The sequence below is a fragment of the Trachinotus anak genome, unplaced genomic scaffold (assembly GCF_046630095.1).
Source record: "Trachinotus anak isolate AG129_WGS33_773 ecotype Australia unplaced genomic scaffold, CSIRO_AGI_Tana_v1 ptg000026l, whole genome shotgun sequence".
NCBI lineage: Eukaryota > Metazoa > Chordata > Actinopteri > Carangiformes > Carangidae > Trachinotus > Trachinotus anak.
Window position 1 is genome coordinate 12,787,145 of NW_027273877.1, and position 23,939 is coordinate 12,811,083.

The 23,939-nt window shown below is 42.8% G+C and overlaps 2 long non-coding RNA genes across 3 annotated transcripts in view; both read right to left on the reverse strand.

Annotated features, from left to right (window-relative positions):
- Nucleotides 1–9,684: 9,684 nt before the first annotated feature.
- LOC139609676 (uncharacterized) lies at nt 9,685–11,209 on the reverse strand. The gene is made up of 3 exons (XR_011685305.1): nt 10,842–11,209; nt 10,719–10,766; nt 9,685–9,881 (listed from the first exon to the last, which is right to left on the reverse strand). It is a non-coding gene; the product is annotated as an uncharacterized lncRNA (long non-coding RNA).
- A 2,454-nt stretch (nt 11,210–13,663) lies between these two features.
- LOC139609674 (uncharacterized) overlaps nt 13,664–23,939 on the reverse strand; it is a 41,719-nt gene continuing 31,443 nt past the window's right edge. Inside the window, exons 1-3 of one of the 2 annotated variants that reach the window (XR_011685302.1) lie at nt 16,194–16,366; nt 15,569–15,754; nt 13,664–14,310 (exon numbers count right to left, since the gene is read on the reverse strand). This is a non-coding gene — a long non-coding RNA (uncharacterized lncRNA). Of the gene's footprint in view, nt 14,311–15,568; nt 15,755–16,193; nt 16,367–23,939 lie in introns of those variants that run through there. The other variant, XR_011685303.1, reaches the window with a different exon arrangement.

Genomic DNA, 23,939 nt, shown 5'->3' on the forward strand with positions numbered 1-23,939 from the left:
TCTGATCACAGAGCAGCTCTGACCTTTGGAATCAACAGCTGAGGTCAATGATTAACAGACAGTAAGAATCCTTACCAGATGGACCATAAAGCTCTGATGAGGAAATTAATTTTTTACACACATTTGATATCCTACCAGTTCTACACGGCAGCTGAGACCAGTAGTTAAATCTGCGTTCTCTGTTCACTGTGTTTGTGTCCAGTTCCAGTTCACAGGAATCAGATGGAGAGAACAAGACAAAGCTGCAGTTTATCATCTGACTCATCTGATGGGTTATTGATTGATTATTGACTGATATGTTGTTATTTCCTGTAAAGTTTATCAGTGACACATTTTGTCATCAGTAATGTTTGAATCAATAAAAACCGCAACTATCAACATTGTGTTTAAAGACATAAAAATCAGTTCTAAAAGTCATAAAATCCAGCGAATCTGTGACTGAACTCCAACATGTTAATGTCAGTTCTCTCTGTGGTTGAGTTGTTACTACAGTCATTATTTTTTCAGTGAGTAAAAAGTAATGTGTGACAGCCTGAAGCAGAATCAACAGTTTGATGTGAGGCTATAAAAGGATCACACTGCTTCAGGCGTCTTTTCACAAGTTCATATGTGTTTCTACACAATGTGAAGATAAACTAGTGGTGTGAGTCTGTCAGAAGTGTGAAGACACACACACAGATATCTCACTAATGCTCACAGTGCTGCTTGTAAGCACAGTGCAGAGTGAAGCGCTGGGCACATGGGTGTCATTAATATTCATAAATACAACAATCATTCTTCTTAAAGGAGCCACGTTGTAGAAAACAAGATTTCCTGGTCTTTTTATAAAACAGTTCTAGGTGCTGTATAAGGTGCTATATAAATACTGCTGCTATATAAATACTGCTGCCATATAAATACTGTGAAAGTATCAAAACGCTCAATCCATGGAGAAACACACACAGCTCGTATTCATGTCATTATTCATTTATTTATATTTTTAATTGACCCATTTATTATGATGATTAAGGATACCTGGATACCAGAGACACAGCAAAATACACAATAAAAACAGATAAAGTGCTCACAGGTACATCACACCACCACATGCAGTGAAGGGGGCACTAGCAGTACACCGCTCTATTGGCCTGACAGCACCACTGGGGAAAAGGGGGCAACAAGGTGAGGGGGCTGAGATTAGATCACATGGTAAAAAAGTATTATCAACCCTGCAGCTGGCACCAACATTTCCATAACTTGGCCCATCCACCTATCAACTGGGTCTAGTTCATACAAGAATGAATGTATGTACAAAAATATTGTAGCAATTTAACATGAGGGTAAAACAGCAGTGGCTATGGCAACCCTGAAATGACAAAATTAGAAAAACACTTAGTACATACAGAACAAAACATACTAAACAACTTAGATCATTCACCTCACACAACACAGTGTCTGGAAACCCAGATCTTGCTCCAGAGTCAGAGCCACAGGGCATCCAAGGCAACTACAGCATAATATAAAGTCAACACACACACACACACACACACACACACACACACACACACACACACACACACACATACCACTAGACGACAAACTAACTTTTACCTCAGTGGGATGATGAACTTCCAGTGCCTTCTCTGTGGTGAGCTCCAGCACCGCAGCTATCTATATGTGTATAAACTGTGTTACAAGTGTTCAAATGACCTAATGCCATGTGTTACTGAGCATTCAGATCAGGCCCAAGTCAGACCTTCAAAGCAGGTCATCCAGTAATAAATAAAATCTGAAAATCTGTTCTAAAACATGACTGTACAGGCTTTGTGGTGCTGCTAAAAACTGAGATCACCACCAACCTGGATGCCGAGATTTTTTGCTAAAGGCTTGATCTGGTCTGACAGGGAACCAGCAGATGGTGGAATTTGTTTCATCATGGGCTGGGACCCAACAACAAGGATCTCTGTTTTTTTTTTTAGTTCAGCTGAAGAAAATTATTTGACATCTAGTTAGTGACATCACACAAACAGTCACTCAGAGAACTCAGCATTCAGGATCAGTGGATCTAACTGTCAGGTACAGTCGTGTGTCATCAGCATAGAAATGAAAAGAAACACCATGTCTCTGGATAATGTGCCCAAGGGGAAGCATGTATCAGCAGAATAAAACTGGCCCCAGAACTGACCCCTGAGGCCCACCATACTTCATGCAAGAAAATGAAGAGACAGAAGTTGCTTGGACACTGTTTAAATATGATCACTATATCCACAATCAGTGTGTTTGCCTAGTGTATATGAGGAAATATGCATCAATATGTTTTCTCACTAATGCAGAGTGATGCCTGACCTCTGTACCCTCCTCTGCCTCAGCTCATGCAGCTCTCAGTTACGCTTCTCTAGGTGGTGGCTTTTTAATGAACCGTGGGTTTCTGGGAAAACTGCTTTTCTCTTAATTCAGCACCTTGGTCATGGAAGAATCTGCAGGAAGATCTGAAATTAGATGAATTTTTATCCATTGAAAACTGGAAGGGCATCATAAAGAAAGTGGTAAAGGAGACATGTACTTGTTTTCCTTGAGAGTTCAAACTGTTGTCATGTTGTATATGTGGTATTTTATGTTTCATGCTGTATCTTAATATGTGGTGAGTTTTTATGGCTGCTATCTTGGCCAGGTCCCTGTTGTAGGAGATTTTTTGTCTTAATGGGACTTCCCAGTAAAACAAAGGAAAATGATAATAAATAAATGTATTATAGTCATCCAGCTAATAAAATGGGGGAATCTCTGTTTGTCTGACCTTTGTCAGATTTTCTTGACAACCACTCTTCTGATCGACTTCAACCTTGGTGGGTGTGGTGCTGAGGACCAGAGGAAGTGCAGTGTTGACTGTGAAATTGTTTGGATGAACAGTTTTCATGAAAATAGACAATAATCTATATAAACCCTACACAACTATCCACAGTTCTGATGACATGAAAACTAATGAAGAGCTTTGTGTTTAGTAACAGTTGGTTTATCCGGCACCGCAATAAAAAGTTAAACACATTTAAGAGTGTGCTTAGTATTTTACTTCATTTCTTGATTTGAGATGTTTTAATCTGGAGCTAAACATGAAACAACTGCTGTTAAAAACCTTGGAGCTCTTCTAGACCAGAACCTCACTCTGGAGTCCATGTTCTAATGTTGGTAAATGTAGTGAAGGACAGTGTCCAGGTAAACTTAGTGAAGGACAGCCTCCAGGTAAACGTAGTGAAGGACAGTCTCCAGGTAAACGTAGTGAAGGACAGCCTCCAGGTAAACGTAGTGAAGGACAGCCTCCAGGTAAACGTAGTGAAGGACAGTGTCCAGGTAAACGTAGTGAAGGACAGTCTCCAGGTAAACGTAGTGAAGGACAGTGTCCAGGTAAACGTAGTGAAGGACAGCCTCCAGGTAAATGTAGTGAAGGACAGTGTCCAGGTAAACGTAGTGAAGGACAGCCTCCAGGTAAACGTAGTGAAGGACAGCCTCCAGGTAAATGTAGTGAAGGACAGCCTCCAGGTAAACGTAGTGAAGGACAGTCTCCAGGTAAATGTAGTGAAGGACAGCCTCCAGGTAAACGTAGTGAAGGACAGCCTCCAGGTAAATGTAGTGAAGTCGTAGTTTGTATTTGGTCCTTTTCAAACTTGATGCTGTCCCTATAAAAATGTGTCAGCAGCAGCTTCCTGTCAGTGTCTCAGGCTCAGTGAGAGACAGGATGGATCTCAGAGCAGAGTTGACCGTGTCATAGAGGGAATGGAGTGGAGCCAGGTGCTTGACACTGTGCAGGCGGTGGTAAAGGAGATGTTGGGAGATACACCCAACCCTCCACCCCTGCCTCCACCTCCACCTCCACCTCCTCCTGCTGTCCCCGCTGAGGTCAGAGTCAACACCCACCCTCAACCTCACCCTCTGGAGCAGCACGTGATGCAGCCAGGTCACCTGCACAGCCTGGTAGGAGCTTCCAGCCAAGGACAGGTAAGATACTGAGTCCAGGTTAGATTCATAAGAATCTGATCAATACCAGTATCAGAACAGATAGTTATCAATGGTGGAAGCTTCAGGCCAACAGCAGGATGATTTTCATCTGAGCCCATCTGTTATCCCATGTGTTGCTGAATGTGATGAGTTATGCAACAGTTCTGTGAGGCTCTGCTGATCAAAATCCATAATCACTGCCAATTAGTCATCAATCAAAAGTAATAATTCAAACTAGGGAATATTTGTGCTGCTTTTTTCTTTCTGGAGGAATGGCATAAATGATTGTTGAACAGAAGCTGATTGGTTTTCTCTTGAATTGCTGACTGATGAATCAGTTGATTGTTTCAGCTCTAGCTGTGAGCTTTAGTCCTTCTGTGGATTATCTGAGGGCAGGAGTTCTGGGATGTACGACAGAGCACCTATATGAAAGCTCACTGATGTTATTCATCTTTGCTTTGGTTGGTTTTTATGCTTTTTTCATGTGTGTTAATCAGGTTTGGGATGACGATATTAAGATCAGGACAGGGATCATACAAGGCCGGGTTAGGTATAAATATGTACTAGTTTTACCTTATGTCTGCTGGTGACACAGTCTCCTTGTATTGTGATTGTCTGAGAAGACAAACAGAAACTATAAATGTTCCTGTGGCGCTCATTGTGGTTTTTATTGGACTAAATCTGTGTTGGTTTACAGTAAAAATCATGCGTTCACATATATGGAGGATTATATTTTGAGTGTGTATTGTGGCTGGTTAACCTTCCCTCTCTCTTCACAGTACCTGCCATATCAGTGGCCTGGATATAATGTCCATCAAGCAGCAGCCGTCAGTGCTCCTCTTCACCAGGTAAGAGCCTGGTTAACCACACACACTCTGAAGAGGCAGCGACAGCAGGTTTAGCAGCATCATATCCACAGCTGCTGTTTCAGTTCAAAACTCCAATACAAAAATGTCACATTTTAGAAATATTTCAATAGAACAATAATTCCAGGTTCATTAGATCAGTAAATCAGCGAAACTGACACCATTGTCCTTTAGTGATGTGACTGGATGTGAAACAGGTTTCACATGATGACGCTGGCGTTCTGGCAGCAGTCTCTGAACTAAAAAGGGATCTGTTGTTCAGTAATAACAACAACATCCACCAGTGAAGTTTGGAATAGTTGGGGATTGTTTGTACAGAAGGTTCCAGTTCCCAAAACCAGTTTGAATGAGCTGAATCAAAAAGCTGCAGTTGACTGGAGGATGTTATTACATCAACAAGGACAACTCTGTTAGTAAGACAGTTAGAGGTTAAAGTGTGTCCACATCATGTTAGCATATGCTTCTGCATCGTGCTCAAAGGCTAACCTGCGGCTACTTCATTTGATGGCTAATTAGCTAAGGCTAAGCTAACAAGCCTGGTATGGTGAGTGCAGACACCAATACCTGCTAATTAGTGCTAGCATGTAAAGAAAATATTTACAGTCATTAACTACACAACAAGACGTGGTGACCAAACAAACATGGTGACATTCGGTGACTGGAATTAGCTGAGGTGACGCCTAGCAGACGGCTAACAGACCCACCTGTCACTCATTAACATGGGTTATCAAATAAAATACCACTAGGAGGCTCATTTTAGCACCAAAGGCCTTGTAATGCACACAATATACTAACCATCAGCCACTGTGAGCAACAAAGAACAATTAGTCAACAATAATCATGAACCAACAATAATCACTTCTGTTCTGATGACTGAGCCTCTTACAGAAGTTTTATATATCATTGGAAAACAGACAATTTATCTGTCCACATAGGGAAGACTGTAGTCAGTTACATGTTTTATTCCATCCAACAGGAAACAAGAGGCTCAGACAGCTTCTATTTACAGTACATTCAATAACCAACCAATAGCTCAACTTATTGAATATATCTGGCTTTATAAACAGACCCCTAGAGGAATATTTCCTCAGGAGTTGGAGGGCAGTGGGGCAGATGGGAACGTCTCATCATGTAAGATGAAAACATAGAAAAGATTTTTCTATCATTTTTTCTAATTTCACATTATTAGTTTGACAGAGCTGGATATAGACAGACAGCTACAGACAGACAGACAGTCACAAACACAGACAGCTACAGACAGACAGACAGCCACAAACACAGACAGCTACAGACAGACAGTCACAAACACAGACAGGCATTTTGAAGCACATTTATTGGAGTCATTCAGCAGATCTGGAGGTGAACTCGTACCAAAGCAGGGGTCAGTGTGTGGGAATGTCTCCTCCACTAAGCGCCTGTAAAACAGTAAGCCATAAGTCAGAGAGTCTCACGTTTAGCTTGTCTCTATCATCAACAGATCACAAGTTATCACATGTTTTATAGAACATGTTCCTGCATAGCATCGATGACTGGCTCAACAGTCACATTACTTGATCTAGCATGTATGGGATAATGTGGATACTTGTTTATTTCTCTAAGAATACAAGAAGTCTGACATGACTGAATCCATTTTTTTTAATGCATGAATTTTATGATGATTTATGTTCAATCACTGTAGTTTTACCCACAATGTGGTAACAACCCCATTTTGTGTGAACAATAAAAACCTCATGATCATAATTAATACATTTATTTTAGACAGAAAATGTCGCAAACACCACTGTCTCCACACGCAGCTGCTAATTTTTCACGTCTATGACATGTTGGGATTCAGCCTCCACACAGACACTACAGTGGAAGGTGTCAGTTTTGTGTAATGCTGCTGGTATGATGTCAAAATGACTGTCCACATGTTTTCTCTGTCTGTTTTCCTGCAGGAGGCGTCCTGCAAGAAAAATGGGCAAGATGCCAAAATTCTAGATTCCATGATGGCAGGCAGGAAGTGTGTCTGCTCTCATCTGTTAGACGACGCACACACAACTCATCCAGTGTGTGTCCAGCCTTACAGTGCCTGCATCTCTCTGAACCGTGGGGGGTTAAGTGTGTGTTCAACCTGTGGCCTAAGAAAGGTGGAGAAGCAGCAGCTCCAGGGTCTTAATGATGTCTGATGTGAGGGCCACTGGTCTATAGTCATTCATCTTGGTCCACATCCTACTTTACACACTGTTCTTCTGTGGCTGATATTCTCATCTGAGCTCACATTCCTCATGAGGACTGATGGTAGAAAAGGCTTGTTTCTCCATCTCCTAGCCTTTGGCTTAGCCCTGGCTCCGCATCCTCGATATGGCACTTTCAGCTCAGCCGGTACCCTCTCTGGTAAAGCGTAAAGGAAGGAGGTCCTCCCTCCAGCACACTTTTTTCTCCATAGTCAGACGAAACAACAGTGCAGAATAAAGACCTGCCAAAAAAAAAAGTATGAGCCATGAAGACTTGCTGCCACTCTGCCAGCACATTATTCAAATGAATGAATCATTAGATGAATCAAATCAAGTTTTTATCAGTGTAGCACCAAATCACAATAAAAGTTCTCTCAAGGCACTTTCCAATTGGAGGAGGTCAATACCTTCTCTTTAAAGTATAGGAGAGAAAGAGACCCAACAATTCCCACCCAGAGCAAGCACCTGGCGACAGCGGCAAGGAAAAACTTCCTTTAAGAGGCAGAAACCTCAGGCAGAACCGGGCTCAGGGTGGGAGAGAGTGAAAGAGAGAGATGCACTCATAGTAGTAACAGTAATGAGCAGTAACAGCAGCAACTATAATGTTAATGTTAACGATAATACTGCTACTGATATAAAACAGTATGAATGATGGTTAATAACAGTGACAGTAATTCAGCAGCAGGTGTTGAGCAGGATCGTGGAGGCAGCTGCAGTTGGAGATTCTAACTCTGCAGCTCCGGGCAGAAGGACCTGTAGAGAACAACGAGGGGGAGAAAGACAGAGAGAGGGAGGTGGGGGGGTGGGGGGTGGGTCACAGGGAGATGGAGAGGGGGAGGGGCACACAGCTTGGGCGCTCATGTGCATGAGAGACAAATAATAAATCAGTAAATGCAGTAAAGTCAGAAAGTGCACAGTAATTTTGTGGGCTATACTGTGTATATACTGGGGATGATTGATTTATTGAGACTGAGCCCCCCCCCCCCCCCGTCGATATTAGGAGAATAACAGGTACAACATCTGAGGTAGTTAGAGAATATACATCTAAGTAAAAGTTAAGGCATAAAAATAAGTTTTAAGTTTAGATTTAAAGGCATGAATTGAGTCGGACAGCTTAATACCAGCAGGGAGGTTGTTCCAGAACAGAGGGGCCCGACAGGAGAAGGCTCTGCAGCCAGCAGAAGACTTTTTAACTCCAGGAACAGACAAGAGCCCTAAACTCTGGGAGCGCAGATCACAAGAAGGAGTATGAGATTGAAGAAGATCAACTGAGTCCAGAAGACTCGCTAGGACTAATGTTTAATTCTTTGGTGAAATTTTCCACACAGTCAGATTAGATACCTGTATCCCACGGGATAGAATCAAGTCTAAAGTGTTACCACTGCAATGAGTTGGTTCAGACACAGACTGGGTGAAACCAAAAGTGTTGATAATTGCTAGAAAGGCTTTACTCAAAGGGTCACAGGCATTATTCAGGTGAATATTAAAGTCACCCATAATGAAAATGTCATCAGTGTCCATAACAAGGCCTGAGAGGAATTCACCAAATTCTTCTGAAAACTGTGAATAAGGGCCTGGTGGTCTGTAAAGCACCACCAGATGAAATGGTCACAGTTTATCACCCTGGTGAAAACTATTCTTAGCTAATGGAGGTGATTTCAAGACAAGCGCCTCAAAAGAGTTAAAGGTCACACCAGGTTTGGATGTTAGTCCAGAATTTGACTCATAAATTAAGGCCACACCCCCACCTTGTTTAGTAGCTGAGCAGCATGTTCATAAGTATAATCAGGGGGGGAAGCTTCATTAAGGGTAAGGATAACATTTGGTTTAAGCCATGTTTCACAAAGAGCAATCATCTCCAGCTTATGCTCAAGAATCAAGTTGTTTATTAACAGTGATTTACTAGATAGTGAGCTGATGTTTAGGAAACCAAATCTGACTGCCTTGTTAAGGCTGGAGATCAGTAGCAGTCTGGTTGGTAAAGCTTCCAGCAGATAGAGTCTGAATAGGAATAAGCCATGTTGTATTATTAAGGAGAGATTTAGAAGGCCTGCACATGTGGCAGTGTGAAGACACAGTGGTGATTCTGCCTTGGAAAAAAAAAATTGCTTTGTGAGACACTAAATGTTTGAAGTTCGGCAAAATTCACAGAGTGTTCCTTTAATTTTGTTCTTATTTTATTTTAATATTGATGGATGTCGATTGATGGATGGTATATTTATGCAAGGCTCCGTTTTATTTTGGAAGGATTTTATTTTGACGGACGTGGTTGGTTTAGATAGTTTAGCCAGCAGCTCATTCCTTTGCTGCTTGGACTTCCATATTATGGTATGTAGTTCACACAGCTCTGTTACTTTTATATTTTAATCCGCAATGCACAAATGTCACTGTAAACAAAGTATATGTTGAGTGATATAGACATTGTTGAAATGTTTTGCAGCCGTTTGTGGCGACCGGGGTTTGAGGTTAGCCAATTAATTCACTTTAACCTTAGCTTAGTGTTGCCAGACAACACCACCCTGGGAATTTCAGCCAGGGAACTATTATAATCTTAAAGGCACTCAGATCCGTCATACAACGGGGCAGAGACGAGGTCAAAAGGAATCCAATCCACACTGATGTTACCAGGGGAATAAAGTGGACCAGTCAGGGTGGAGGCCTACCAGTAGGGAGATCGGCCCAAGAAGTAAAAAGGGGTCCCAGGAAAGTCACCCCAAATACTCGTGACACGCACGGACACACTGGTGAAGATCAACCTGGGGTGAAAGCACAAAGCACAAAGGAGACACCGCCACCGAGGACACCACATCCACCACCGTAGTCTCAACCTCTGAAAGGACAAACACAATCAAGAGTAAAAAACAACAACATATAAAAACAAAATCAAACCTAACTATACAAAAAAAGTAAATAACCAAACTAGGTAAATAAATCAATACAAAAACTAAATCATACTTGGACAAATAACCATTGTCTGCAACCTGCTCAAAAGTAACCACAACACGCACACAATTAACCAAAATTATTAATTGCAAGTTGCAGTCAACTTAAATTCCTACAAAACAAAACAACTCAACTAAACATTTAATTGCATGCGAACACTCACATAAGGCCTGTGGACGCACACCATGAAATATAAACATACATTTCCCCTCCCCAGTTAACATCTAACACACACACACAGTAAAACACAGGACTTAAAGAGGCCACCAGGCCGAAGCCACCAATGCCGCAGGTGCCGACAACCCTCCGCGGGGCAAGGCAGTCCGAAACGGAGCGCCAGTGCTCGGCTCCAACAGGTCAAGCTGTGCGGCAGAAACAAATCAGTCCCCAAAGTACAGTAATTCCCAGAGAGGGCTATCCCCTAAAATCAGTGTATTTCTCTATAAGCAAAGCAATTTGCCGTGAGCAAAGCAATTTCCTGTGGGCAAAGCAGCAGTGGTCAAGCAGGCAGTGAAAGTAGCCGATACAGTCGTTCCCCCAGTAAAGCCGTTACCAGTCCAGCTGCCTCTGTCCACACATGCAGGAGAGGGGAAGGAACCAAGACTGCTGTTTCTGCGGCGGCGACCTGCAAACACACACACACACACACACACACACACACACACACACCGTTTGCCATATGCGCACCGCAGCAACAGCTCAGTGCATGAACCAGAGGACCCACCGGCAGTAATCATGCGCAGCTCACAGACCCGCGGAACCCAATCCGGCCCTACAACAAAGACAACAGTCTTATTTACTGTCAAGCTAAACATGCAAACTGGCAGCGCAGACACCACTAGCCTACCTGCAAACACCAACTGAAGAGGGACAGGGATGAGCAAATAGGAAGTGACGTACCCTCGGCCTCCACAAGCAAGAGAGAAATCCGGTGACACCTACCGGCTTTTATACCCCCCTCTCCCTACTGCCATTGGCCTGAGGGAGACAGGCAATTAGGCGCCATCTTCTTCAAATTGACACAGGGCCACAATGCTCATCCTGCTACACGTTAGTAAGTTGGTATTGTGCAGTTAATTCTGATTTTAGACTGAGCGAAGTTGTTAACTTGTTAGCTAGCACCGCACAATAGCGACAACGTACTGCGCAACTGACGTGGCTTCATTGTGCATGTTGTGTGTCTCTTCTGGTGCACAGGGGCAGGAGCTGTGTGTGTGTGTGTGTGTGTGTGTGTGTGTGAGGACCAACGCCAACCACACTTGTGCTGTCCATCTGTTTACACAGGTATGTTTTATATTAAAAGAGAAACGTTTTAGTTTATCATTTTATTTATTATTTTATTTATTGGTGAGACACTTGGCATATCATTTTGTATTTCATTTTTTTGTATTAATTCATTGTTATATTGTGTTTGGGATAAAAAATTACTTAAAAAACAGGTTCATGGCTAAAAATAGTTGATGCTGTGAGGAAAATATTTCATGATCTCATGTCATGTTAAAAACTAATAATTCATGTTCGTGTAAAAACTATACGATCACATTGACCGTCTTAATCATGCCCCTTTTGCTGCTTGGACTTCCATGTTATGGGGCAGGAGCTGTGTGTGTGTGTGTGTGTGTGTGTGTGTGTGAGGACAAACGCCAACCACACTTGCGTTGTTTATCTGTTTACACAGAGGATGACAATTAAACACTGTGAACCTGATCAAAGCCAGTCTCATCATTCTACTGGAGTGAGCCAGAACATAAGGGGTTACACTTAGACTTGTGCGTAGTAAGGCGGGTGAGGCAGACAGTCTCAAAATTATAAATCTGGCTGTCAGGCTGACAATCTAGACAATGGGATAATCCCAAATTAACTTGAGTTCTAAACCAGTGGACTCCAGAACCGCACTCACTCTAACCCCAGCAGGCTCTCTAATCACCTGTGACCTGCTGAGTACTAAGTCCCTGGTGTCAAGCCTGCTGTAAGCACCTGTCTATGTTCCTGGATAAAACAGCAGCACCAACTCCAGTAGGATGGAGGCCGTCTGCTCTCAGCAGATCTGGGCGGCCCCAGAAGAAGGCCAGTTATCTACAAACTGATATCCCTGCCCCCTCCAGTGACGAGCCAGCCAGCGGTTCAGAGACACAGGCCTACTGTAAACCTCTGCTGATTGTCTTGTCCAACAGAAGGTGCAGCAACAAGAGGATGTAGACGTCACTTACTGCTGCTCCTCTCCGGCCCTGTCCAAGGAGAGCATAATGATGTACTGCTGTTGGCCGTCCCTCACTGACTCAGATACCTCTGAGGAGGTCATGTATGAAGCTCAGGTCCATGAAGAGACAAGAAAAATGTGTAAGAGCTTTGTGGCTCCAGAGAACCTAGAGGAGGAGGAAGAGTATTCGGAGACAGAGAGGAAGTCCTGACCACTGAGACAAGATACTCTTCCAGATTTTCCATCTTTTCAGAAGAGAGTCACAGACCTGTCTCATCTTCCTCATCTTCCTCCACCAACACAGCATTAACTTGTCTACCAGTTGATTGACAAGGCTGTTAATCCACTGTGGCTGTCAGGACACTGCAGTCAACTAAATCTGCCAGCAAAGCCAAGACACCGGTTGGATTATTCAGAAAGCTGAAGTCAACATGGAGGAGCATCTTGAGCAGAAAGTGGATCAAGAGGGTCAAAGAGACAAAACAAATCAGACCTGACCTCTATCCCTCTGCAGCTGGTTGAGGAAGACGACAATGCCGAAAAGAAGAAGATGAGGAATCTTACATCTCCAACCTCCACCACCTGGTGAGGTCCCTTGACCAGAGCTGCAACTGCTGCCTGAAACATCAAAATCCATAGGACTATGATGATTGGGGGTCTGAATGAAGCTGCCAACACTTAAGGGGAAGTGTCTACTCCTGACCTGGAGGACAGCTACTCTCCAGACTTTGAGAAAACCCCCAGTTGGAGTTCCATGATAATTAAAGTATTTCCCATTGAAGGCCAGGAAGAATATGACAAGACTGAAGCTGGTGGACAAACTAATTGAGATGTAAAAGAAAGACAGTTAGGATCCCTCAAACTGGATCAGAGTCTAGACTCTTTACCAGGTCTGAGGACAGCATGAAGTCAGCTTCATCTGCTCTCTTTGCGACCACGTCAGCCATCTTTGATGTGACAGATGTGACGAGTGAACGCAGGGAAAAGACTCAAATGCAGAACCCAGAGACACTCAGTAGTTCAATGAACAGTCTTTACTCAGGTAAAAAGTTTCTACAGGGAAATCAGTCCAACAGTGCAAAATCAACAGGTTAAAGATCTGAAGATCAAGACAGAAAGTAGTCACACACTGAGAAATATACACAAAGGAACGAAAGACTGGACCACTGTCACAAGGGGGACAAGAGGAACTGGATCAGAGGGAAGGGAACACTGACACTAAATACTCTGGGGGAGGGGGACAATGAGACACAGGTGAAACACATTAGGGCGGGGCCAGGTAATCACACAGGAGGGCAGGAAATGAAGGGACCACCAGGTGAGTATCAAAATAAAACAGGAAACACGAATCCTGGAGACATTAGGGGAGAAGACAAAAAGGACTTAGCTGGACTGATGAGGAGCGACAGTACCAGTGTTACAAAGAGCTTCACAACAAACACACAACACAACAATAACACACACAGTCATTTAGGAATAAACTGGCAGCTTTATGGAATAAAAGAGGAGTAAAATGTCAAAACAATGACAGATTAAAAACCAGGAATCAAACAGGAAGTCAATATAAAAACATTATTGACCATAAAGGAGGATTTAAAGTGCAGTTAATTAATGATCCATTGAATCAGTGACACTTGTTGACTCAGCATTATAATGGAGAGATGAACATTTTTCAAGCCTGTCTGAAAACAACACTCACATGTCCATATACACAGTGAAAGAGTTGTTGGTCTGTGTGATTGTTCCTCCTTAACACAACTTGAATGAAGAGATGGAGGATAAAAACAACATGTTCCTCCTGTACAATAATATCTGGTAAAGTTCAGCTGAAGAACATGAGGCTTCAACGTCTGAGTCAAACTCATCTTCAGAGTTCAAGTCATTTTACTGTGAAATTCCCTCTTTGTGAAGCTCAACAAGGAAACTGTTCAGAGCTGAACTTGATGAGCTTTAAGTCCATAGACACTGATGATGCTCTGTCAGATCCAGAGGAACACACAGGGATGATGGTGGACTGGACTCTGTGTGTGACAGTGGGAGAACGGTCTGTCTGCAGCTTGCAGACAAGGGAGCATGACGTGATGGGGCTAGACACTTCAGCCTCAGAGAAAAAGACCTGCAGGACAAAGCCCAAATAATGAAGTCTGCACTGGAGTCACCAGCATTCATTACGAGACTGTAGATGGATGGATATAAATATAATATAATAGATGTGAATGAAATATATATATTATAATGGATGGGTAGAAAAATAAGTAAACTCTAATATAATAAATCTATAAATACAAATATATTATGGGGTGATATAATAGATGGAGATGGATAAGAATGAATATCAACAGGCAATTAAATACTCTCTACTGCATATGCAAATAGAACAATAAAAGGCAATAAAGACATAATAATTCAGTGTGTTCAACATGTTCTGTATGGCCAGGTATCAGGTGTACTTGCTATGGACCACATGTTTTTTTGATTTCTTTTTCATGTTTTTTTAAGAGGAATGAGATGAAACTGTATGTGTCAGAAAATTTTATATCATCAGTAAACATATCCATCAATGCCTCCTGGCTGTTGTGTTCATTATTAGTGCTTACATACTATGTTTTGACAACGTGAGACAGTTTACCATTGATAGTCCTGGCCTTACATTTAAAGCTTTATAATATAAAGTCTGTGTTGTGGAAACATGAATGACAGCATGCCCTAATTTGTAACAATGAAGATAAGAATTTAAAAATGTTTCCAGAACTTTGTGACAGCATTACATGTATGTAGTATTAATGGCAGAAATTTGCTACACTTTTTCATGTTAGTTATATATTTGAATTTCTTTACTTTCCTGGATGTCATGCTAGTTCTAGCTTGTGGAAACAAGAACAAATTGGTGATCTGAGAATTTAATTTTGGATTCTTTGCTAATCCGATGAAACAAAACAATATCTGTGATCAGTGAGGGAAATAGTTTATATTGTCATAATTAAGATACATGACAAGATCCATCTGTCTGTTTTCTGCTGACTCTATGCGATGAGATCCATAGTGGGAAAAGGGCAAGCAGAACAGCGTCTAGATTCCCAGATGCTCCCAGACCAGCTGGGAGAGTTGAGTGTGTGTGTATTATGCAAGTTCCCCACCAACTTCTGCCTCGTGTATACATTAAAAATAATTGAAGGCTGAAAATAAACTAATCAGTTCTTGTGATATTTTGTTGTTGTAATTATTAATGGTCCACATGAACAAAAAGGTGTAGGTTAAGTATATTATTCGTACAATCATAACAATAACTATGATATATCACATTAATGAAAGTAAAAGACATATGTTCCCAATTTGAGATGAGGACCAGGGGAACTAGGGATCAAACCACCTACCCTCTGGCTCTTTCTCCTCAGCCACAGCCACCCCATGTTTGTATGAGGGGATGTTCGGTGAGCAAGTGCAGCATGACTGTGATTGGCGTGGTGTCGGTTTGGGGGTGTAACTTGATTGCCACGATCATCAGGACACACATACAAATACACAGTACTCTTCACCTCTTTGAAGATCATCACCTGAAGCTGTGTAAAAAAGAAAAGACACACACACACAGCTGTCACTGAGAATCTCTGACAGATTGACAGGTTCAGATCAAATCTGATGGTTGGACAGTTTGATGAATGAGGACACTGTCTCTGTCCATCTGTGAGGCTGTCAGCTGGAATCAGCTTTATTTCCTGTACACATCAACACAACAACAACAGTCGTCTTCACATCAACGCGCACACACAAGATCACAACAAGCTTCTGGCTGCTCTGATTGGCTGACTGTTGTCTCTCTCTGTGTTTCTGTCCAATCCTGAAGCCTGTCCCCGTTCTCCTCTCACAGCTTCACTGAGGAAAGCAGCCACTGAGGAGGTTGGAGGTTCACAGGAAACACTGGATCTTTGCTCTGATACTAACTGTGTTTAGTACAATACTGCTGAGAGCAGCATGGACTGACTCCGCCCCTCGACTGACCTCAGAGTCTCCAATCTACAGTCTGGACTCTCCACGAGACCACGGAGATCCTTCACTCCTGGATCCTGCAGGTCCTGGTTTCCTCTCAGGTCCAGTTCTCTCAGATGGGAGGGGTTGGACTTCAGAGCTGAGACCAGAGAAGAACAGCTGATCTCTGACAAACTGCAGAACCTCAATCTGAATAAAGAATCAAAGATGTAGATCAATGATTGATAATCAATCAGATTTGTCCTGATCAATGATCTTTGTCTAAAATGAGTAGAGTGACTTTGTCCTTCTGTTGTTGTGGATCTTCATCATGTCAGTACAACACAACAGTTGTGTGTGTTGTGTTACAGATGAAAACACACACACACAGTTTGATCAAACAGACATTAGTCCTGACACTTCACTGAAATCTACTGAAAAAAAGAAGATTGTTTCTTCACTTTCTTTGGACAAATATTAGTTGTGAGGATCTTCTGTATGTTGTTGTGATAAAAATGAATTGACTTGAACAACTAACACTGGACATTTTCTCCAGTGGATTTAGAAAACATGAGTCCTCTGACTGAGAGAAATACGAGTGTGTGAGCTGTGAAGGTTGAACTGAAGTGAACAGACATTATTCATGACAAGTGACTGAAATGAGCTGAAACTGAAGAATCATTCTCAGTCTGAGAGAAGAATAACTGGAAACATGAGACAACAACTATTTACAATGTCATTCATTCAATGGATCAGTCAATGGATTCAACTTGTGTGTGAAGCTTTATTAGTTGTGGAGTAAAGATAAAAGTAGACATCAACAACAGTGAACTGACCCCAGAGTCTCCAGTCTACAGTCTGGACTCTGCAGAAAACCACACAGACCCTTCACTCCTGGATCCCGCAGGTCCTGGTTTCCACTCAGGTCCAGTTCTCTCAGATGGGAGGGGTTGGACTTCAGAGCTGAGACCAGAGAAGAACAGCTGATCTCTGACAAACTGCAGTCCCTCAATCTGAATAAAGAATCAAAGATGTGAGTTCAGGAGACAAAGTTCCTGCTTGAAACCACAAAGAGTCAAACAGACTGTGGTGTTGCCTCTCTCCGCAAAGGGCAGAGGATGATGTAAGCACCGGATGGTTTAAAAAGATGTTGAAAAAAACGTTGTCAGCAGGCGAGAGTCTGTGCTCAAAAGTGAATTTTTTTATTAACCAAATACTACAAACAAAAAAAACACAAATGAATCCCGGGCAATTCAATGAAACAGAACTTAAACCATATCAAACAAATATTAAAATTGCAGCCTCACTCCAAGCTGCCACCTGCTCTACGTCTTTTCCCCCCTCTCTCTGCCCCTCAATAGCCTGCACTTAATCTTCCCCTAAGTGGAGCATACCATCTTCCCAGGTAAGTGTGGGGGTGAGCTAAAATGCTCCCCATTCCAAGCACCCCACCCCACACTAAAATCTAACTGGATCTGCCAGCCCACACCTGTTTCCTCTCTCCCTGATGGAGCAGCCAATCAACTCCAACAATAATAATAACCATGATAATGTGGGGGATTAGGGCACAGTGAAAAGGGAATAGAACCACCTTTTCACACAGACAAAGTAAAAACAGCTCTCATTAATATTCATGACAACATGCTGCTGCTTCAATAAAGACGTAGTGACTCCACCTCTTCAACTCTGCCAGCTCCACCTGTGGCTCCATCTATACAAACTCATGTTGTGCAGATTCTACTAAAGATCCTCAAGTTTTCAAAGACAACAAACATGTCAGGCTGAAGTTTGGAGACATGAGAACAAATGTATGGAAATATATATTAAATTCGCTAGTTGATGGAACGGCAGAGACACAGACACCTGGTGACTGAGCTCAAATATTTAACACAGTCAAACCTACAGGATTTAAAGTGATGAAACAACCTGTTGCTATGACAACTTGGCTTTGAATATTGGAGTCAGTACAAACATCACAGAGCCTTATAAAAGTGTTGGGACCATCAGCTATTGATTATAGATCAGTTATTGTCTGACAGATTCAATGTGTTTCTGTTGGTGTTTTAAAAAGTCATGAGGTGAAAGTTGAAGAGAAACAGTCACTGGACTAAAAGCAGAGAGGAAGAAAACAGACTTTACCATGAAGATCCTCAGTGTGGATCAGTATAATATCAGCCTCATGTCTGCAGCTCAGTGTCAACACAACTTTCACATCACATTCATCTCAGCACAGAAAGAAAACATGGAGTCTGACCTCAGAGTTTCCAGTCTACAGTCTGGACTCTGCAGAAAAACACACAGACCCTTCACTCCTGGATCCTGCAGGTTCTGGTTGTAGCTCAGGTCCAGTTCTCTCAGATGGGAGGGGTTGGACTTCAGAGCTGAGCCCAGAGAAGAACAGCTGATCTCTGACAACCTGCAGCTGATCAATCTGAATAAAGAATCAAAGAGAAATGACTGATAATCAGATTTGTCCTGATCAATGAACATTTTCCCTAAAATGAGTAGAGTGACTTTGTCCTTCTGCTATTGTGGATCATCATCATGTCAGTACAACACAACATTGTCAACACAACAGTTTTGTGTGTTGTGTTATCGATGAAAAGACACACACACAGAAGATTGCTTCTTCAGTTTCTTTGGAGATATAAGAGCTACAACAGTGAACTGACCTCAGAGTCTCCAGTCTACAGTTTGGACTCTGCAGAAAACCACAGAGAACCTTCATTCCTGAATCCTGCAGGTCCTGGTTTCCACTCAGGTCCAGTTCTCTCAGATGGGAGGGGTTGGACTTCAGAGCTGAGACCAGAGAGGAACAGCTGATCTCTGACAACCTGCAGCTGATCAATCTGAATAAAGGATACAGAATGTAAATAAAATGATTGATAATCAATCACAGTTTTCTCTGTTGTATTTAACATGAAAACACGAATGATTGGTCGATACATCCTAGGATGCACTGGGACACATCATCAGTGATTTTCCTGAGGTCATCGGGCGTTTTGAGTCTTTCAACATCATACATCCTCGCTCAGGTTACCCTGTCAGAGTTGACCTAGCTTGTGTACCAGCAGCATTGGCCCACGTCTGACTCATCCTGGGCTACAACCATCTAGAGGCTCTTCCAAAGGCTTCCATGCCAGACTAGATGGCTTTCCTCTTCACAGCCCCGCTGACGTCAACTTTGCTCAGTGAGTGGCCCTCAAAACTTCTACACCCCACTTTGATGGGCTTGCAGTGTGCATTCCAGCGTCTCCTCCAAAACTGTTACACCAGCTTCTGATCCTCCCAGGGAACTGTTAACTCTATGAGGAGCACTTCCCTTGCTGGAGACAGCTCCATGTCTGGCCTCAAGGTGGTTGTCACAACATGGTCTGGGTAGTTGAGATGCCTCCCCAAGCCAGCTTGTAGCTCCCAGTCTGAGACAGGGGTGAACAGTCCGGTTGCTTGCCTGGGCTCCACTTGCAGCTGCTCACTAGCTCTGATGAAGGCAATGTTCTTCTGGCTGCAGACATGTTTGTTATTGGCCACAGCTTTCCAGATGACCTCTAACACAGCCTTTAGCACCTGGTCATGCCACCAGCATTAGCAGCCTTCCCCCAGTGCAGCTGGAGAGCTCCTCAAGTTGTGTTCCAGGGACCCTCTCTTGGGGCACAGAGGACATGCTGGAGAGTGACTCCTGCCCCAGATGTGAAGGTTTGCTGGACGAGGCAGGACATCATACACAGCTTGCACCATGAACTTGACTCACTGGGCTTCTGCCTGTCAAATGAAACCGCTACCTCCAGGCCTTCCTGAGCTCTCCACTTGCCTGTCACCTCATACACCAGCAAAGGCCAAAAGACTCGAGGCAATATGCCATGCTAGTAGATCCAAGCCTTAAGCTACCAGTTAATCCATACTTGTCTACCTTTGTGAGCCAAGATTCAAGTTTCTTGATGGTTATGTGGATAGGCCATGTGTATCCCTGAGGCTGCAATGAAAGACCTTCCCTAGGCTCTTGACTGGTTTCTCAAAACGGAACTTGGCAACAACCTTGCCCCTCTTCAACACCCAGGACCTGGATTTGGCAGGCTTAAAACTCACCCTTGCCCAAGCCATGAGCTTCTCATAAGTATTGATTGATTGTTGACAGTGCAATCATCCAGGCTCTGATGGGGGACTGCTGAATGCCAGACTTAGACAAAGGACCACACAGTTTTATCAAACAGACATTAGTCCTGACACTTCACTGAAATCTACTGAAGAGTAGTAGACTGTTTCTTCACTTTCTGTGGACAAAAATTACTTCTGAGGATCTTGTGTATGTTGTTGTGATAAAAATGAATTGACTTGAACAACTAACACTGGACATTTTCTCCAGTGGATTTAGAAAACATGAGTCCTCTGACTGAGAGAAATACGAGTGTGTGAGCTGTGAAGGTTGAAGAATCATTCTCAGTCTGAGAGAAGAACAACTGGAAACATGAGACAACAACTATTTACAATGTCATTCATTCATTCACAGTCAATGGATTTAACTTCTATGTGAAACTTTATTAGTTATAGAGTAAAGATAAAAGATCTACAACAGTGAACTGACCTCAGAGTCTCCAGTCTACAGTCTGGACTCTGCAGAAAACCACACAGACCCTTCACTCCTGGATTCTGCAGGTTCTGGTTGTAGCTCAGGTCCAGTTCTCTCAGATGGGAGGGGTTGGACTTCAGAGCTGAGACTAGAGAAGAACAGCTGATTTCTGACAAACTGCAGAGACTCAACCTGAATAAAGAATAAAAGATGTAGATCAATGATAGACAATCAATCAGATTTGTCCTGATCAATGAGCTTTGTCTAAAATGAGTAGAGTGACTTTGTCCTTCTGTTATTGTGGATCTTCATCATGTCAGCCTTCTACACACATCATCCAAATGTCAGCACAACATTCATACAGCTGTTGATGTGAACACAGGTTGATCAGCTGCTGCTGACCTCAGTTCAGTCTGTAATCAGAGGAGAATCAGAGGATTCACGTCTGTTTAGTCTGTTCCCTCTCTGACACTACAGACATCAGCACAGAAACAAAACACTGAGGACGTGAACAAACAGTGAGAACTCAGTCACACTGTTCAGAACAAACATGGTGGAGCAGCTTCAATGTTCCAAAGTCAACTGCTGATTTTCACATCAACCCCCCAGTGAGGGGCAGACTGAGTGAGGACGGGGTTAATGAAGGTCACAGAGCAGAGATCAAACCTGTGCTCACAGTCCTACAACCCTTCAGCTCAGCACAATGTCCACGGTTTAGGTCTGATAGTTGATGAACAGAGTTTCTCTGAGTGTCAGTGTCAGTCTACTCTGGTAACTGCTCCTGAACCACAGTCACATGACCACTTGTGTTATTCATGTGATTAGAAGAAGCTCCATTCTTCAAGATCAAGTCTGACCTTTTGTTGTGTTCACACACAATCAACTAGATGTGACATGAAGGACACCTGGAGCGCTTTGAGTTCACAGTGCACAGGTTAAGAGAAGAACAACGTGGACTTGAAGAGAACAGAAGTGAGAGCAGCTCAGTTCAGGTAACAGGGACCAGACTGATCTGCCAACAAAACCCCTACAGCCAACCTCCCCTGGAGCTCAGCTTTCAGCAAATCAAATCCATCTTGTCTCCTTCTGCCTCCAGTGAGTTCACCTCTGAGCTCTGACTCTCAGTGGCTGCTGGGAGACACCTCAGCACCTGCTGATGTCTCCAGGCTTGTTTTAGCCCCTGATCGAAGGAGCCCACATGAAGCTCCACCTGAACATAGAGGACATGTTGGCTCCTCTCCTGTTTATTCACTATGATGTTGGGGAGGTGGGAGCTGCTCATAAATTGCTCCCAGCATCAATCTAATCCTTCCTGCCTCCATGTCCCAGCTGAGTTTCCTCTTGTCTCCACTTTCCCGCCTCAGCCACTGGCCCTGCTTTGATCTGGTTTGTGTTGCAGTCTGAAGGTCTGTGGCTTCCCATGATGCTGCAGTGCTGACATCAACACACAACAACAGCTGCAATATTTGTTGGTTGCAGAGAGCTGCAGCTTTGCTGGTGTTCAGATCAGCAGCAGCAGCAGAAGATCTGTGAGACTGTTGCAGTTTGATTCTCATCAACTTTCTGATTTTAACATCAAACTCTGTCAATTCTCTGCTGCTCTGAATCACAAACACTGACTGCTCTCATCCAGGGGCCGAGTGGGACCCTTCATTTTACCTGGAGATCACCAGTCCCAGCTCTTAATAACACACAAAGACAAACAGCAGCTAACACAAGCACAGGGCTGCTGCCCAACAACTAGCAGCTAGCTATACTAGCCACATTTAATATGAGCTGAGCTAGCAGCTAGCTACAACGCCCCTGCTTAGCATTTCAGCTGCCGGCTCTTTACTGGATGTTGAATCTCTCTGTGATTGTGGAACATTTCTCTGCTTCCTCCTCCAGTATTTGTTCTTTTTCTTTCTGCTGCTGCTTCAAACCAATGTGAACAGTGAACACACACGTTCCCTGATAACACCAACACGTCTCTGATGACTCTGTACCATCCTCTTCTTTAGTGTTTATTGGCATCCAAAATATTCCATTACTGCCATCTGCAGGGTTTATTTTCCCTCAGAATCCATTTATTTCAGATACGTTTTTCCAGCCCAGTAATTTAGAAAATCAACTACCCATTTTCTTCCTTGACCAATTCCCATGCCAAATCCATCCTCAATGCAATGAACTCATTTCGCAAGAGCAACACTCTCTGCGATATCACTCTGAGGGTGGAAAACACAGATTTTCCTGATTGTCTCCCTTTTACTGCATTTTCCCAATACTGTTGCCACTGTTGATTTACCTTTTTCCACACCATGACCTTTCCCTCTGACTTTGATAACTTAATATTAATCTCAACAGCTTCTTTGTTGACTGCTACCTAATTCCACGATATAGACATTTAAACAATCCGATGTTCTCTTATTTAACTCCGTTTGATAGCTTGCAGACCCTGTTGAATCAGTTTCTGGATCCTTTGACCCATCTCTATATACTTGCAGTCCCTATAATTATAATACTCACTAGTTAAGTCTGTGTTCTTATTCTTATGCTTAATCCTTAAACACATGGACTTCAATTATTGAACAAGCACTTTAATAGGAGCAACAGCAATTTATTGAAGAGTTGCACAATACATTTGATAACATTGCATTTTGCACATATGGCTAGACTTTGCACTATTAATGAATGAAATATTTGTCTCCATATTTATTGTGCTTTTTAATTTTGATTGGATGGCAGGGGCTGTGTAGGCCACACAGCTCCAACTGAAAGAGAGGGACATGGGAGTAAATGTGCAGCCATGTTTTAACGAATAAAACAATAAGCTTAGAGTTAAACCAAAAGAAATGTAATGGTTGATGTAATGTGTAGTATGTGCGATAAGTGTATGAAGGTGCAATGAGGGACATCTTAAAGTGTGTTAACTACTCACCGGTCTCTTTGTCTTCAGGGTGTTCGGGCAAAAGGCTTCCCCAGTCAACGGACCCCATGTTTTATAGTCCCGGGGGTAACCAAGTGTAAATTGGTGTGGGGTGGTTTAGATATGTGTATTTTATTGTGGTAAATGTACTGTGGTTTAGTGGGGTTTTGTTTCATTGTTAGTGGAAAAAATGAATATGTATATAGGGGTGTGAGGATGTGTATGTATAATTATAAGAAAAGAAAGAGTGTGTTAATATGTGAGCAGGCAGTGGATCCCTGTAAATGAAGTCTCCTGAGGTCATTAG